This window comes from Petromyzon marinus, chromosome 23, assembly GCF_048934315.1.
Source record: "Petromyzon marinus isolate PM22_M1 ecotype Great Lakes invasive population chromosome 23, UKy_Petmar_22M1.pri1.0, whole genome shotgun sequence".
NCBI lineage: Eukaryota > Metazoa > Chordata > Hyperoartia > Petromyzontiformes > Petromyzontidae > Petromyzon > Petromyzon marinus.
In genome coordinates this window covers 2738235-2755437 of record NC_133689.1, presented here as the reverse complement: position 1 = coordinate 2755437, position 17203 = coordinate 2738235, and the positions used below count along the sequence as shown (strand labels likewise).

General features: G+C 51.9%; 1 protein-coding gene across 1 annotated transcript in view; it reads left to right on the top strand.

Moving 5' to 3' along the window:
* Positions 1-1896: 1896 nt before the first annotated feature.
* Positions 1897-17203, top strand: part of LOC116945176 (NIPA-like protein 2) — an 81068-nt gene continuing 65761 nt past the window's right edge. Inside the window, exon 1 of the mRNA XM_032959394.2 lies at positions 1897-2759. The gene's annotated coding sequence lies outside the window, so the exon portion shown is untranslated. The remainder of the gene's footprint in view (positions 2760-17203) is intronic.

The following is a 17203-nucleotide window of genomic DNA, read 5'->3' as shown; positions in this document are numbered from 1 at the left end:
GGGTCAAGAAGAAGACCCACTGCTCGGCATGTTATGATGATGCCGTGCGGTGCAGGGTGGCGCTTTGCTCGCACCTGCACCTCACAGCTAGACACCCCTGAGTTCGATTCCCGACTCGGGTACATTTCCGCGCAAGGTTTGTGTTGTTCTCCCCCTGTTCTATGGGTTTTCAAGACGTTTTCTCTGTTTTTTTCTTCTTCCGATTTGGCCAAACATCCCAATGCAGGACCCTCCTAAAATAAAAACACGTCCTTCTTGCGCACTCTGGCTTTGCTGGGTAAAACAAGCGCAGTCATTTTAAACAAAGCCCCTTTTATGAAGGGCTTTGAACGCAAATGTCACGGCCGTTACGCCATTCTCCGTTATAATCTCCCTTCTCACATGTATCCCCATTGTGCTATCGGAGTCACGTCACGTGACGAAGCGCCGCACGTGCACGTTTGAAACTCTCGCAAAGAGCAAGTGGTAAATAATTGAATCGCAAAAGTTTTAAAATTCGTTTCGCTCATTGCATCGGTAGATCCCAACGTGCCACCGTGTACGGAGCGCAGGAACCGGGGGGGGGGGGGGGGGGGGGGGCAAACGGAGCAGAGCGAGGGGAGACGTTGTGGGGGGGAGGGGGGTTTGAAGGACAATCTACAGAGGTTGAACATTTTAAGGCAGATTTAAATAACAAACCTCGTGACTCGGACTGCCTGATTAGCAAGGGCAACGCATCCCATAGGCCTGGACCTGCCGTGATACCTGTCGCGTGACGGCCCACGCAGGGCACATATTTATAAAAATATATATTTTTATATTTTTAATATATAACATTTTTTTACTGGCTCTTCCACGTTGATCCGACACGTTAGAAGAGGTGGGGGTACCCACACTTTACCCCACCACACGCAAGCCGCAGGTCGACTCACTCCAGTGCACTCATTTATACAGCCGCCTGAACAGAGGTGGTGGGTTGTGGGGGTGGTGAGTTGGAGGGTGGTGGTGAGTTGGGGGGGGTGGTGGTGAGTTGGGGGGGTGGTGGTGAGTTGGGGGGTAGTGGGTTTGGGGGGGTGGTGAGTTGGGGGGGTGGTGGGTTTGGGGGGGTGGTGAGTTGGGGGGTGGTGGTGAGTTGGGGGGTGGTGGTGAGTTGGGGGGGTGGTGGGTTTGGGGGGGTGGTGAGTTGGGGGGGTGGTGAGTTGGGGGGGTGGTGAGTTGGGGTGTTGGTGGGTTGTGGGGGTGGTGAGTTGGAGGGTGGTGGTGAGTTGGGGGGTGATGGTGAGTTGGGGGGTGGTGGTGAGTTGGGGGGTAGTGGGTTTGGGGGGGGTGGTTAGTTGGGGGGTGGTGGTGAGTTGGGGGGTGGTGGTGAGTTGGGGGGTAGTGGGTTTGGGGGGGTGGTGAGTTGGGGGGGTGGTTGGTTTGGGGTGGTGAGTTGGGGGGGGTGGTGAGTTGGGGGGTTGGTGAGTTGGGGGGTGGTGGGTTTGGGGGGTGGTGGGTTTGGGGGGGTGGTGAGTTGGAGTGGTGGTGAGTTGGGGGGGGGGGTGGTGAGTTGAGGAAGGTGCTGGGTTTGGGGGGGGGGTGGTGAGTTGGGGGGGGGGTGGTGAGTTGGGGGGTTGGTGAGTTAGGGGGGTGGTGGGTTTGAGGGGTGGTGAGTTGGAGGGGTGGTGAGTTGAGTTGGGGAGGATGGTGGGTTGGTGGGGGGGGGGGGGTGGTGAGTTGGGGTGGTGAGTGGATTGATGCTCGGGTTAAACGCACCACCGTTTTAACTGCGGCGCCAGGAGATGGACTCGAACCGGGCGAGCCGTGGTATTGCAAGTCCGCGCAGCGTTTACTGCTGACCACTTGTGACAGCCCCACATCTCTTATAGTTGCTGCTTGTTGCTGGCCGCTTGGCGTTGTGGGTGAGACGGGGGGCGGTGGTGGTGGTGCAAAGAGAGACGTCTCACGTTGTGGCTATAAATATAAATACACACGGACGTTTGTTGTTTCCTTGGAAAAGGGGGTGACTTGGAGAGATGTCGCCTCTGCTTCTTCTGCTCATTGTGCTGCGAGGAGCCTTCGACGCGTTGGAGGAACCCGGGCTGCACGCGATCCTAAATATAGCCCCAGGCAAGCATCCCCAGACATCTCCCGCCACCGCCCGATCACCAACATCCTCGTCTACAATCCGTTTGTAATTCATCATTTCCATCTTATTTTTAATATACACACACATTCATATTAAACCACACACACACACGTATTACAATAGATCATTAGAACCGGCAATTAATTTATAGTAGAAAGACGTGCCTTCGGATTAACAGTGTGTAAAAAAATATATTTAAAATATTGTTACACTCAGACATACATTTCACACACACACATGTATACTGCATGTGCATTATAGACTGTATCTACAGCCCACAAGATGCGCTACCTGGTCTATTACTACCACTACTATTACTACTACTATTATTACTATTACTACTACTATTATTACTACTACTATTACTACTACTCGTGGTAGGGGCTTGCCAGCAAGTCTGGATCAACATGTGGTGTGAGTGGATGTCCGTGCTGCCGCTGGTGGTGCTGGTGCTGGTGCCAGACGCATCGGCCAAGGCCTCGCCTATTAAGGCTCCGAGCGTAATCGGCCACTCTTCCCGACACCGGCTCATCTCACTGCTCCAACACCACAGCGGAGTCTCGGAGGAGCGGTCCATCCGCCAGTGGTTGGGGGTGGAGGAGTGAGACGCAAGACCACAGGTTGGTGCGGACCCAGCGGCTGACATAAAGAGGTCTGTACAACGCCCCCTCCCCCCCACACACGACCACCCGGCCAATCCCCTAACTCCAGCTACCCCCCTAACTCGTTCTTACTGTCACTGCGGGTAACCTCCACCCTGCAGGGTTGAGACACTGCATGAGAGAGAGAGAGCGAGCGAGCGGACCGGTGATCCGTGTGTCATCATCATCTTCCTCTAAGTCATCATTGACGTCGTTCATATAAAAATGATCGTCATCGTCGTTGACACCATCATCATGATCATTGACACATTCATCGTCATGTGATTTAAAGGACAACAATCATCACCGGCCTCATTGCTGGCACGAACATCATCACTGACACCATCGTCATCATCGACGCTATCGTCATCATCATTGCAATCGTATTAATTGACTATAACATCACCATCATTACTATCGTCAGCATCATTATCATCAGCAGGTGCTGCATTATGATTTTCATCATCGCCACCCACGTGATCATCACAATTGTCCTCTCATCGTCGTCACAACTGACACCATCGTGAGCATTACATTCATTATCACCCTTAACAATGTCATCACTCTTATCATTGAGATTGTCATCATTGAATTGATCATTGTCACCATTCCTATTACAATCATCGTCATAATCATTGCCATTAAAATAATCACAGCAGCAACACAAAAAAACACAGGTTATCTCATTGCCTCTAACATAATTATTAGCATCATAATTTACTAATCATCATCACCATCCTTAATGTCATCATTACCAATATTCATATTACCAACACCATCATCATTTGTAAAATCATAATTACTATCACCAATGTAATTATCATCATCATAATTACCATTAACATTATTTATTTCACTATCATCATCCCCATCGACTCCATCATCACCACCACCACGTGGATTTGTATTCATTCTCTGATTAATGTTGTGCTTCTTAACCAATCAAAACGTCTGGTCACCGCCCCAATGCCCCCCCCCTCTCCTCCCCCGGATGACTAATTCCACCTCACGCACACAGTGAGATCCACATCCCCGCGCCTCGAGCCATGAACGCGCACGTGGCCGAGTGCGGCTTCTAATCTCGAGCTCTGTGCATCGTTGTCTTGTCGCGCCCTAAACGAGGCTCTGACGTCCCCTGCGCGCGTTCTGCATTACTCCTGCACGCTACCCATGCCGCAGCCTGCCCCTCCACCTCCCCCACCGTCAATGACGCCTCTGCTTCCTGGACCGAGCGTCGGTTGAATAGTGACCGTCGCGCAGAGAATGCATTGCAGGGACCGATCCATATTTGCACTCAAACGATTTCCCTGCGATCTTCAGATCGACTTCGTCTAAGTACTGCGAGGTCACGGCTCTGTTGCTGGGGTGATGGGGATTGTGCCACCGTTCAGCTCTCGGACTATGGAACAACGCTTTGTGCCTTTGGTAATTAGACAAATCGGAGTCGTTAAAGTCTATCTTGTAGGTGAGTGGGTGGGTGTGTGCGTGGGAGGGTTTGTGAGTGAGTGGGTGTGTGAGTGGTTGAGTGAGTGGTTGGGTGAATGAGTGTGTGAGTGTGTGGGTGAGTGGTTGAGTGGGTGAGTGAGTGGATGGGTGAGTGAGTGGGTGTGTGAGTGGGTGTGTAAGTGGGTGGGTGTGTGAGTGGGTGAGTGGGTGTGTGAGTAAGTGGGTGTGTGAGTGAGTGGGTGAGTGGGTGAGTGGGTGGGTGAGTGGGTAAGTGAGTGGGTGAGTGAGTGGGTGAGTGAGTGGGTGAGTGAGTGGGTGAGTGAGTGGGTGAGTGAGTGGGTGAGTGAGTGGGTGAGTGAGTGGGTGAGTGGGTGAGTGAGTGAGTGGGTGTGTGAGTAGGTGGGTGTGTGAGTGAGTGGGTGAGTGGGTGGGTGAGTGGGTAAGTGAGTGGGTGAGTGAGTGGGTGAGTGAGTGGGTGAGTGAGTGGGTGAGTGAGTGGGTGAGTGAGTGGGTGAGTGAGTGGGTGAGTGAGTGGGTGAGTGGGTGGGTGAGTGGGTGAGTGAGTGGGTGAGTGAGTGGGTGAGTGAGTGGGTGAGTGAGTGGGTGAGTATTCGGGCTGATGCCACTGCGGAGTTCCCAGAGTATGGAATGCTTTATTCCTTTGGTAATTAGACAATCAGAGTCGTTGGAGCTATGTAAGTCTTTCATTGAAAACTCACCTCTGTGTAACTGGCTTTCACTCCCGATATAAGTTCTGGACGTTTCCCCGGCAGGTTATGTTTATTTCCTGATTCCCATTCACGGTGGCGAATTGGAATCTACGGATGCAATGCGCCACTTTACAAATGTAAATTATAACAATAATAATAATTATTACAATGATTGTGTGCTTCACATTAACGGATCCCCCCCCCCCCTGTGAAGTCCTGTGCAGTCGTTGTTCTCCTCCGTCCGCACCTACGTACGGTGCGAAAGAAGTTCAACGTGCATACACGAGCGCGTCTCCTTGATTCACACCCTCCCCCGATTAGCATTGTGCATCCTGTACTCCGTTCACTGATTAATTCTGGAAAGTCACGCCGAATCGTAGGTCTCATTATCAGGAGGGTCCGGTTGCTACTTCCATTGGTTTATTTGCTTTTTATTAACATGCTTCCAGACAATGAATGATAATTTGTGCTTATTGTACAAGGTGGGGAGGGAACCGGAGCACGCGGATGAACCCCACGCCTTGCGCAAGGGAGCAACGCTCTATCCCCGTGCAGATGCAGTCAACAGATGGTGATGAGTCCACTCGCTGTACCGCATTCTCCTGTCGAGCCAGCGAAGGGCACTTCGTAGACGTCCAGGGGAAGGGAGTTGCACGCCATCTGCGCAGCGATCCACCAAACCTCGCGATTGTCGATCTGCAGCAGGAACGCGTCGCTACCCTTGCCCACGACGCAGCGATATACAAGTCATCTTGAAATATGAGAACATTTATTAAACAAAACGGCCGTTCCGTGTCACCATTGATTAGTACATCAGCCTATTGGTTTCGCAGGTCAATATTCTTCAGCATACGCATACAAATATTTGTCCGGGATATCAATAGTCTGATGGATGTAAAAAACAAACAAATACATGCCTTCATTTATACGTGGAGATAGCGGAACGGAGTTGTGCTCCGACATGATTGTACCCGTTTAACGCGTATGCTTTCGTGACCAAAATCGTTCACAATACCAGGGTTGTTTCATTAACCCCCACACCACTTCGCGCAAGAAGAGCACACACACGAGTGTTTTCATCGCATCTGCGCCTCTGTATAAGGAACCAAACAGGTTGACTTCTCCACAAATAATCTGGCTGTCGCCTGATGAAGCTAGTTGTGATTACTGGCGAAATGTCGTACTCAGATTGTAAATGTTTGTGGCTTGGCACTCAAACACACCGGTGTGCTGTACGAGTGACGAATTGGCCACTCGTACAGCACACCGGTGACAACCCTTACTAGTTGGCTGTGTCGGGTGGTGGCGGGTTTAACGAAACATATAAATATTTACACGATCTAACCACCCCCCCCCCCCCCAAAAAAAAACCTGTATTGCTCGCGAAAGCCTTCGCGTTAAACTTCAAATAGGCAGGCGTCAGGGTCGGGATCACCCACGACCTCCTGTATACCAGGCGAGGGAGTGAACATCTCCTAGCCACCGTGGGTACGGGGGAGGGGCGGAACGCGCCCGAGAGAACATCAGAGAGGTGCCACGTGGATTGTTAGAGAGCAGGAGGCGTGAGAGGCGGTGACGCCAAGGGAGCCAATAGGCAAGATGTGTTCATGAAGCCATCCATATATACAGACACAGACACAATTTCAACCGAGAGGATGGTTATAGACTCAGCAATCATTGGAAAGATGTCATCAACCATTTATATATTTACGCGATCTAACAAAAACATCCCCTCTATTATGGATGATTGTACCCACCACGCTCCACAGCAACGCTTCATACTGATTGCGCACGCGGGCGGTATAGCAGGATGGATCACACGTGGTGGGGTGAAATGTGGGCATTCCCCGCCGCTGCCAGTTGATGACAGCGATAAATTCCTCCTCCCACCTCCTCCTCCCCACCTTGTGATGAGCGTGAGGGTTACGGCTCAGAGACGACCTCACGGAGAGATGTTGAGTCAGCATCATCATCATCAGCAGCAGCATCACTATCGTGCGCACGACGTTGCCCGGTGCCATTTGGAATGTTGCTCCGACGCATCATCTAACGCTCAACCCACGTGGCGTGGACACGGGGCACACACACACCCTGCCATTAGCGCGGTTGGCCACGTACGGTGCGAAAGAAATTTCAGCGTTCGCACATTACGAGGACTCGGGGCGGGGAGAGAGAGAGAGATATGGATGTGGAGATAGATTCGGGGGGTTTGAGGAGGAACTCAAAATACGAGACACGAAACAGAGAGCGTCCGTGGCTCCGTGTACAAAGACAAATACAAAGATCCACCGTATAACCTTAACAGACTTTTGTGACAAGCGCTGTTAGCGGGCAGCACCCATGAAGGCCGGTGAGTGTGTGTTGTGCTGTGGGGAGCGGTAGTGTAGCGGTTAGCGCGCTGCGCTACGAACCTGGCGACCCGGGCTCAACTCCCGCTCACGGCCAACACCGATGACGATTATCTGAACCGGTCCTGGGCCTCCCCTAGGTCGACTCAGTCTCAAATGATTACCCGGTGCGATGTGTAAACATCGCCACTAGGGAGACAAAGGCGGCCGGGCGTAGTGTTGGCCACCCACCCCCTCGTGTACTGTGCCGGCCTTTATAGGTGCTCGCTAACAGCACTTGCCCCTACAGTCTGTTAAGGCTATACGGGGGATCTTTGTATTTGTTGTGCTGTCCTTGAGCAAATATTAACCTGGGCGGTGTCGGCGGTGGTGGTCACGCACGTGGCCTGTAATCCAGCAGATGTTGTGAATGAAACTCCCTTCCTGTGTAGCGTCGAGGAGGTGTCATCTTACCCCGTCTTACCTGGAGACCGCGGTGACAGCAATCGTGGATTAATGACACCTGTCCCATCTGTATGGGATAGCGTGTTGCCCTCTGGCACGTGTGCGTTTTCTCCACGTGCTTCCGTTTCCTCTCGCTTGTACGAGCGCATAAACACTCGGTCACTGGCTTAAAACATCTTAATATACAGATGACCGCAGAGCAAACGTTACCATTGGTCCACAGTGTGATGATGGTGTAGATTCTGTCAGCTGTTAATGCATTCATGATAGTATGCTGATTGTGATGATTCTTAAACTTTTCAGTGCATCAATGGTATAATAATGATGATTACAGACATATATTAATGCACCGTAAGCAGTATGAGAAGAAATTATTAATTGAGCTGCAGAGCTGAGCCAACATCAAAACGAGCGGAGGCCAACATCCCTGTGTGGGAGGGGCTAGTGGACGAGTGGGCGTGGCTGTGCGAAAGTGGGCGGGGCTGGATGAAGGAGGGAGGGATTGGGTCTTCCTCTGTTTTCGTATGAATGAATAGCAGCAGATTAAAGATGCGATTTTAGATGTTGTTATTCTTGGTTCTTTCGGTAAAGTCACATAAAGTCACGTAGATAAAAATCTAAAATATAAATTATTAACTTTTATTTTTTATATTTTTATATCTACATAACTTTACCGAAAGAACCAAGAATATGAATACCTGCAGTCACGAAAATTTTAAGTCATAATTTAGATGTTGTTATCTGACTCAATTGTTTGTTCATAAGCGGAGTGGACCTCGTCCCATTCCTCCTTTAAAGGGGTGAAGGCATCAGCAGCAGCGGCGGCGGCGGCGGAGTGTTTACGATCCGCGGGTCGACGACGGTTTGGGATCCGTGGCCGCACCACTCGCAGGCCGCCGAATCTTCGATGGCGCCATCTGTGGCATCGTCGGGTGGCCGTGTCGGCCACGTGGCCCCGGCTCCCTGATTCGGTTGACGGTCGACCGCTGGCGGCGTGGAAGGTTGCAACCAGGGAGGTCTCCGTACGCGATGTTAGACGTTGACGTCGGCCGAGGTCCACTCTCGCTTCCGTCTCTCGCCCTCCTTGGTATTTTATTTTGACTTGAAACTTTCGTGACTGGAGGAACTCATATTCTTTGGTTCTTTCGGTAAAGTCACATAGATAGAAAAAAATTAAAATAAAGTTAATACAAATACCACGACGTTTCGATCGCAACACAAGCAGTCGTCATCAGGAAAAGGGGTTAGCCTCTAAAGGCGAACTGTTTATAAAGGTTTGGAGATGGGCGTAGCCCAAGTGTCAGCAGCACCAGCAGCATGTGTGAGGCAGCAATGCCAATGCAGCAGCACCAGCATTGCCAATGCAGCAGCACCAGCAATGCCAATGCAGCAGCAATGCCAATGCAGCAGCACCAGCATTGCCAATGCAGCAGCACCAGCGATGCCAATGCAGCAGCACCAGCAATGCCAATGCAGCAGTATCAGCAATGCCAATGCAGCAAAGGGCTGCCAGGAAAACACTGCAACCGGCTCCACACACCACACTGCTGGCTGTGGAGGTTGATTGACAAATCAAGTCATGACCTAAAGTGGTTGATGGCATCTTTCCAATGATTGCTGAGTTTATAACCATCCTCTCGGTTGAAATTGTGTCTGTGTCTGTATATATGGATGGCTTCATGAACGCATCTTGCCTACTGGCTCCCTTGGCGTCACCGCCTCTCACGCCTCCTGCTCTCTAACAATCCACGTGGCACCTCTCTGACGTCCTCTGGGGCGCGTCCCCCTCCCCCGTACCCACGGTAGCTAGGAGATGTTCACTCCTTCGCCTGGTATACAGGAGGTCGTGGGTTTGATCCCGACCCTGACGCCTGCCTATTTGAAGTTTAACGCAAAGGTTTTCGCGAGCAATATCATCCATAATACAGGTTTTTGGGGGGTTATATCGTGTAAATATTTACATGTGTCGTTATACCCGCCACCACCCGACACAGCCAATTAGTAAGGTTTTTACCTAAACAGAACATGCCAATTCGTTACGAGTATAGCACTCGTGTATAGTGTAGTGTATAGTAGTGTAGTGTAAAGTAGTGTATAGTAATGTTGCGTATAGTAGTGTAGTTTATAGTAGTGTAGTGTATAGTAGTGTAGTGTGTAGTGTAGTTTATAGTAGTGTAGTGTAGTATACTAATACAGCATGCCGGTTTGTTGGAGAGGCAAGCAACAACATTTACAATCTGAGTACGACGTTTCGCCAGTGATTACAGCTAGCTTCATCAGGCCACAGACAGATTTGTGGAGAAGTCCACCTGTTTCGTTTCTTATATAGAGGCGTCATAGGTGTGCTGTGTCGGGTGGTGGCGGGTTTAACGACAATTATATATTTACGCGATCTAACCCAAAAAAACTCTATTATGGATACCTATTTGAACTACTCTTTGGTTTTTTTCGGTAAAGTCACGTAGAAATAAGAAATAATAAAATTACATAATAGCGTACGACGTTTCGATTGCAACACAAGCAATCATCACCAGGTACAGAAGAGCTAAATTTAAGAGAGAGAGGAAACACATAACCGCAGATATACAGACGGAGGAGCACACTAAATAAAATAGGGTTTAGCAAAATTTGGAAACCATATAAAGCAACACAGACGGTCGGTCAAAACACAATTAACGCATGGTCTGGTTGATTACGCTGTTTCAAAGATTGTTAAATTGCAAGTTAAGTGTGACATTTAAGAGAGTGGTAGAATACAGACCGCATACACAGATATAGAAGACATCCAAGCAGAACGAGTTATCACAGAGACACATGAGGAGAGACACGCATACAGTGAAGCAGCATCTCTGTGTCGAGGCCTTAAATAGACAGAGACGGCGGGGCTTGGGCTGAGAGACAATGGGACACAAATTAGCATGAAACAGCAGCACATACTCGGCAAAAGACGGCGCGGGTGGATGACACAAGTTGTCAAGCACATAGGGGCTGCGGAGGACACAAACCCAAGCCAAGACACAACGGTAGACACACCAGCCAGAGAAAACACAAAGACACATACTTCATACCTCCCCGTAGAGGTGGTTCAAATTGATTTGGTGCTTTCGTGACTGCAGGAATTACTCTTTGTTTTTTTCGGTAAAGTCACGTAGAAGTTTGCATGTTCTCTCTCTCCCCGTGAATGCGTGTATTTTTCTCCGGGTCATCTGGTTTTCCCCTCCACATTAAGAATCAACGTGTATTTAGAGTATTTGGCTGCTATAAATGTCCACGCGATAAGCCACTTCGTTGAGCTATCATTTGTGGCCAGGTCGCTTCTGAAAAAGAGCTATATATAGCTCAGTGGACCTTACCTGGTAAAAGAACAACTAGTTAATCATTACTAGTCTTGACCATTAACCATATACCGTAGGCCCGTCAATATAAGAATTACAATGTCCCGTGCATACACTCAAATATGATCCATAATAGGTGTGTTTTTTATCGCGAAAGCCTACGTGCTAAATATGTTGATGAAATTCACACGTGGCAGCGTTTGTCGCTTGACACAACTTGACACGCGCCCCGCACCTCCGATTGGCTGCGAAAGAAGTTGGACGTAAACAAAGACAAAGATCCCCCGTAAAGCCTTCACAGACTGTTGGGGCAAGTGCTGTTAGCGAGCACCTATGAAGGCCAGAACGGCAAACGAGGGGGCTGGGTGGCCAACACCACGCCCGGCCGCCTTTGTCTCCCTAGTGGCGATGTTTTTACGCACAGCACGAGGTACTCATATGAGGCTGAGTCGACCTAGGGGAGGCCCGGGACCGTTTCAGATAATCGTCACTGGTTTCGGCCGAACCCGGCTCGCCAGGCTCGTAGCGCAAACATACACACTCGCACACAGACACACAAACATACACACTCGCACACAAACATACACACTCGCACACACACTCACACACACACACTCGCACACACACTCACACACACATACACACTCGCACACACACTCACACACACTCACATACACACTCGCACACACACTCACACACATACACACTCGCACACACACAAACATACACATTCGCACACACACTCACACACACACACACTCGCACACACACTCACACACACATACACACTCGCACACACACTCACACACACAAACATACACACTCGCACACACTCACACACAACAACAACAACCGCCATTCGCCACTAAGTGGCGGTGACGTCACCACGGCGCTTGTGCCAGGCTATGTGCACCCTGAGGCCACGTGAAGTGTCGAACGCCCGTTGGCAGGAGGTCACGGGGCAGACCCAGGTGCCACGGGTCGACTGACTGAGATGACTGGCTGATGCACCACCTGTGCCCCCTACTGTGCCAATCTGCTGTGCTTTAGCCACCCGGCGGTCCGCTCGTTGTTCTGAGCGCCGCTCCTCCGCCCTCCGTTGTTGTTGGAGGGCGACTACCTCCAACTGCCCAGTAGCATCCTTCACGAGCCTCCTCCACAGAGGCCGATCTTGATATCGCTGGTACCAGTCATCGGCAAGTCCACTCAGCTCCACGTCCTCCTGTACCACATCACTCCATCTCTTCTCTAGCCCGTGCCGCGCCCGCTTTGCCCCCTCAATCCGGCCGAACAAAAGCTGTTTCGGCATGCGGTGGCTGGGCATGCGGGCTACATGACCCAGCCATCGCAGCCTTCCCCGCCGGAGGAGCTCACCGATGGGACCTTGCCCAGATCTTTCAAGGATTTTTGAGCTCCTCACACAATCCAGTCTGGTTAAACCCAGGATGGATCGTAGGCAGGCCAGCCTAAATGTTTCTAACCGGCGACGATGTTCCATTAGGGGGGGTCCACGTTTCGCAAGCGTAGAGAAGGGAGGGAATGACCGTGGCCGAGAAGACCTGAAGCTTAGTGCGGAGCGACAGACCAGGTAGCTTCCACACAGCGTTACGCAACCGATGAAAAGATATTGCCGCTCGACTGATTCGGAGTGAGACCTCTGCTGTTAAACTGGAGCCAGTCATAAGCACACTGCCCAGGTATGGGAAACTCTCCACTCTCTCCACAACTGCCCCATCACCGATTGGGAGTTGTGGGGGTGGAGTGTCCGATGGTACAAAATACCCAGGCAGGTGCTTAGTTTTGGTGGGGCTGATGGTAAGGCCCCACCTCTTAGTGGCACGCTCCAGTCTCAGCAGCAGCGTCTCCAACTCCTCCTCCGAATGTGCAGCTATTACCAAATCATCAGCATACATAACGTGGTCGAGCAACGTTATGTATGTACAAATATACACACACACAAACACACACTCACACATACACACTCACACACACACAAAAATACACACACATACACAAAGATACACACACGCAGATCTACAGCCGGAGCTATTGCTGCCGCGAGGCTTCACGTGCGCCGTCATGACACGGCTCTGGACTCGTGGTGTTGGGGAGGAGAGATGGGGTGAGGAGGATGAGGGAGCGAGGATGGGGGGCTTGCGAGGTTGCGTAAACGCGCGTCTGATCGCTCCTAATTGGATTGTTGCCTCCTGAACGGAGCCGTCGCACGTCCCGCCCGACTCCACGACGAGCGGTGGCCGCTATGGAATAATCGAATCTCTGGCGCGCCCGAGGAATCTTTCTCTAGAGTGGCCGGGCGGAAGCCGTGAGCTCGTGATCGTGTTAAACCCTGCCGTGTGGGGAAGGAGAGAGCTCTTACCCTGTGTGTGTGTCTGTGTGTAAACATCGCCACTAGGGAGACAACGACGGTCGGGCGAGTGTGGTGCTAACAGCTCTTGCCCCATCCGTCTGTTGAAGGTATAGAGAGGATCTTTATCTCTGTGGCCATCTGGGATTCTGTCTGTATGTATGAATTATGTTGTATGTATGTCTTATGTATGCATTATGTATGTATTATGTATGTAGTTTGTGTGTATTATGTTGCGCTACGAACCCGGCGAGTCAACGACCACAGCTCGATATTTGAACCGGTCCTGGACCTCCCCTACGTCCACTCAGCCTTAAAACGAGTACTTGAGCGGTGTGCAAACAAGTCGAGTTGAGCCTGGATAGTGATTGGATGGGCGTCCACCATGCACAGCAGGGTTGTACTGTACATCTACACTTGCAATTCTACGCTCCCCGCCATCGCCAACCCACACTGACCAGCGTGGTGAAGTATGTTCAAATGCCCGCCCCCTCTCCCGCGACCCGCGCGGCGTGGGAGCGGGGGGGGGAGAACTCATCCAGCAGTGGATCGTTAAAGGGGCTGCGCATGCTGCACGCGTCCTGTTCATCCACCACCCTCAAACCCAGAGCCACCTGTCATGATGATGACGTCGTCATGCCTTCTGCATTCATCTGGTGTCGATGCCAAATATAGCGGTGGTGCAAATTACACTCAGCGAGCCAGCCCCGCCCCCCTCCGTTCCCCCCACTGTGGACTTACGATTCTGCATCATGATGAACTTGGCCATATAATGGAGCAGTGGCGCAGTGGGTAGCGCACCTCGCCGCAAGCCGGGCAAAACGGGAGTTCGATTCCCGGTCACGGCTGACATCAGTCGCAGGTGATACATCTGTACCGTTTCTAGAGATACCCCGGCCCCCCGTGCCCCCCCCCCCCCCAGTCTACCAGCGTGATGAAGCATGGTCACGCAAGCCACGGTGACCGACACGGCGCCTAGAGGCCATCAGCAGCGGATTGACAGAGGGCTCCATCAGATCTTCCATTGTGATATTGGCACGGTCATTCCCACACCCCCGATTGACACGGTTGGTTACGTACGATGCGAAAGAAGTTCAACACACACACACACGCATACGCACGTGCGTGCATACGTACATTCCGATGACACGCGAGCGGTGAACGTTAACTGCTGGGGGATCATGGAAGTGGGGCTTCGCGAAGACGGGGACAGAGCGGGACTGGAGATTACAAAAAAAATAGAGTGAAGCCGAGCATTTTAAAACCAGGACAAAACCAAAATCGCGATTTTCAACGAAACCTGCAGGGCACCGGGACGGGGCCGTCTGCCCCCTGTCAAGCCAAGACCTGACATTTACACCCGCTGGTAGGGTGCAGCGCCGCGTTCATATTCTGCTCATTCTTCTGCTTCTTAAACAGCTTCGCTTCGTAATTCCTCCGCATGAGAGTTCATGCCCCTTAGCTCAGCAGCAACAACAACAACAACAAAAACCTCTTCCTTGCTCGACTATTTCTCGTTTCGTATTCTTGGAGGGGAGAGACAGGGGGCATTTCCAGCTTTCTGTGTGGCATGAAACCTGATTAGCCCTGTAGCGTGCAAGCCACACTTCAGAAGAATAATAATATCAGTGTCGCCCTCCTCCATTCTCTGCGGCCGAGAGAAATTGTTATTTTATTAACCCGATATTTTATCTCGCATACCAACGTAACATCATACCGATCTTAATCATCAACGTCACCATCGTTATCATCGTGAACCGTGGTCTATCCACTGCTGGATGATGGCCTCTCCCTCCCCCACGTGGTCGCCGTCCAGTCACGGTCCTGCGATGCCACGATCCGCCTCGCCCCTGCACGCGGCCTAATTTCACCGCTCCGTCTCTACGACGGTCCCATCCCCTTGGGGAGCCGAATCGCCTCCGGCTGCCATTCAATCAGCAGTCTCGCCCGTCAGCTACCACCCCTTGCAGGCGCCATGTGTCCTGCCCAATTCAGCGTTTCGTAACAGTCAATATATAGACGGATACTTACCCGTTTGTGTGCACGCGTGTTGAACTTCTTTCGCACCGATCGTGCTAATCGGAGGAGCGATGAGCGTGGGGTGACCAAAAAGACTAACCATACGGGGACGCATGCATCTGTCTTCACGCTGTGTCGAATAATGGGGGTTGTTTTATATATTTTTTCTACCATACTTCCCCAGGGTGGTCAGTTCCGTGTGCCAGTGTGGGTTAGTGAGGGGGGGGATCCAGGGCAGGGCCCCTTCAGATCGCACTCGCCACTGACGTGAGCCGTGACCGGCGGATTCCAAACTCAGCTCGCTGGAGGCCAGCGTTTGGCCACCAAAATAACAAGAAAGGGCCATTTATATTTCTCGAATTCGGTGAGAAGCTTGAATATATTTCAAGAGCCGCGATGCACCGTGGTGGTGGTGGTGAACACGAGACGGCGGCTCTTTAATAAATCGCGCTGCACGAGCGCAGTCCATTAAAGAGCCGCAGGTTAACGACTCCTCTGCCATAGCCTCTTAGACTCTTAGACTATGGCAGAGGGGTGAGAATGCACTACGACTACATGTACGTACTCCTAAAACGCGGTTGTTACGTTCCTGAAGAACACCGCTTTGTGGAAGAACCCCCCCCCCCCCCCCCCCGCGTTATAATGAATAAGATATAATACAGGATAAAGCAAAGTCGGCGATAACACGGCGAGATGCGTACGCAGGCCGAACAAAGACTGAGGCGCGTGGGCAGCGTCTAGAAGCATCCAGTAGCATCCCGCTGCCTCCTGTGATGCTACGCCGAGGCAGCCGTACAGCCGCTTACTCCGACTCGCGCCGCGTGGTTCCCTTCACTCAATCGCGTTATATCCAATTCGCATCTGGGTTAATTTTTTTTTAATTTTATATCCAATTCGCGTTGTGAAACCACGCCGCGTTAAAGGCGAACGGACTTGCCGCCCGTGATGCCCGGACTCACAAATGGCGGTGATCGACGCGCAGCGATCTCGCCGGGAGAGACTCTCTGAGCCGCGTCAAACCGAGGCGGTCCCCGAACGAAAGCGACACCCACCGGGGTGGAGTGCGCCCCTGCACCACCACCACCACCACGCAACCAACGTTGGCATTGGCCCCACCACAGCAATCTGAAGCCAGCAGCAGCCGCGGCTGGCGGAGTTTTACGTTCACGGCGCGTGCGCGCGGGTGAGCTGGCAGCGATGCCTCTGCATAGTCGGGCGCTCACGATGGAGACGACACCGACAAACTTCGAGTTGTGTTTTTTTGGGTTGGTTTTGTTCGACACGGAGAAGCACTGTCGGAATAAAAACTCAGCCACTCGTGACGTTAACAGGTGTGGTGATGATCGGTGCCCCCCCACACACTCTCCACACTCCCCCACTCCCCACCCACCCACCACTCATACCTGCACTCTCCCCCCCCCCCCACACACACAACACCCCCAGCGTTAATCAATCGTTGCCGCCGCTCTTCACCTCTGGTGTGCCACTCGCTCGCACGGCGCTCAAAGTCATTGGCTGACGCGCGCACCGGCCACGCCATGCCTGGCACGCGTGCCAGGCTGACATTGCTGCAGCGAGTGTGTGCGTGCGTCTCTCTCTGTGTGTGCGTGCGTCTCTGTGTGTGTGTGTGCGTGCGTCTCTGTGTGTGTGTGCGTCTCTGTGTGTGTGTGTGCGTGCGTCTCTCTGTGTGTGTGCGTGCGTCTCTGTGTGTGTGCGTGCGTGTGTGAGCATGTCTTTGTACACATGGGGGGGAGCGGTGGCGCAGTGGTCAGCGCGTTGCACTACGAA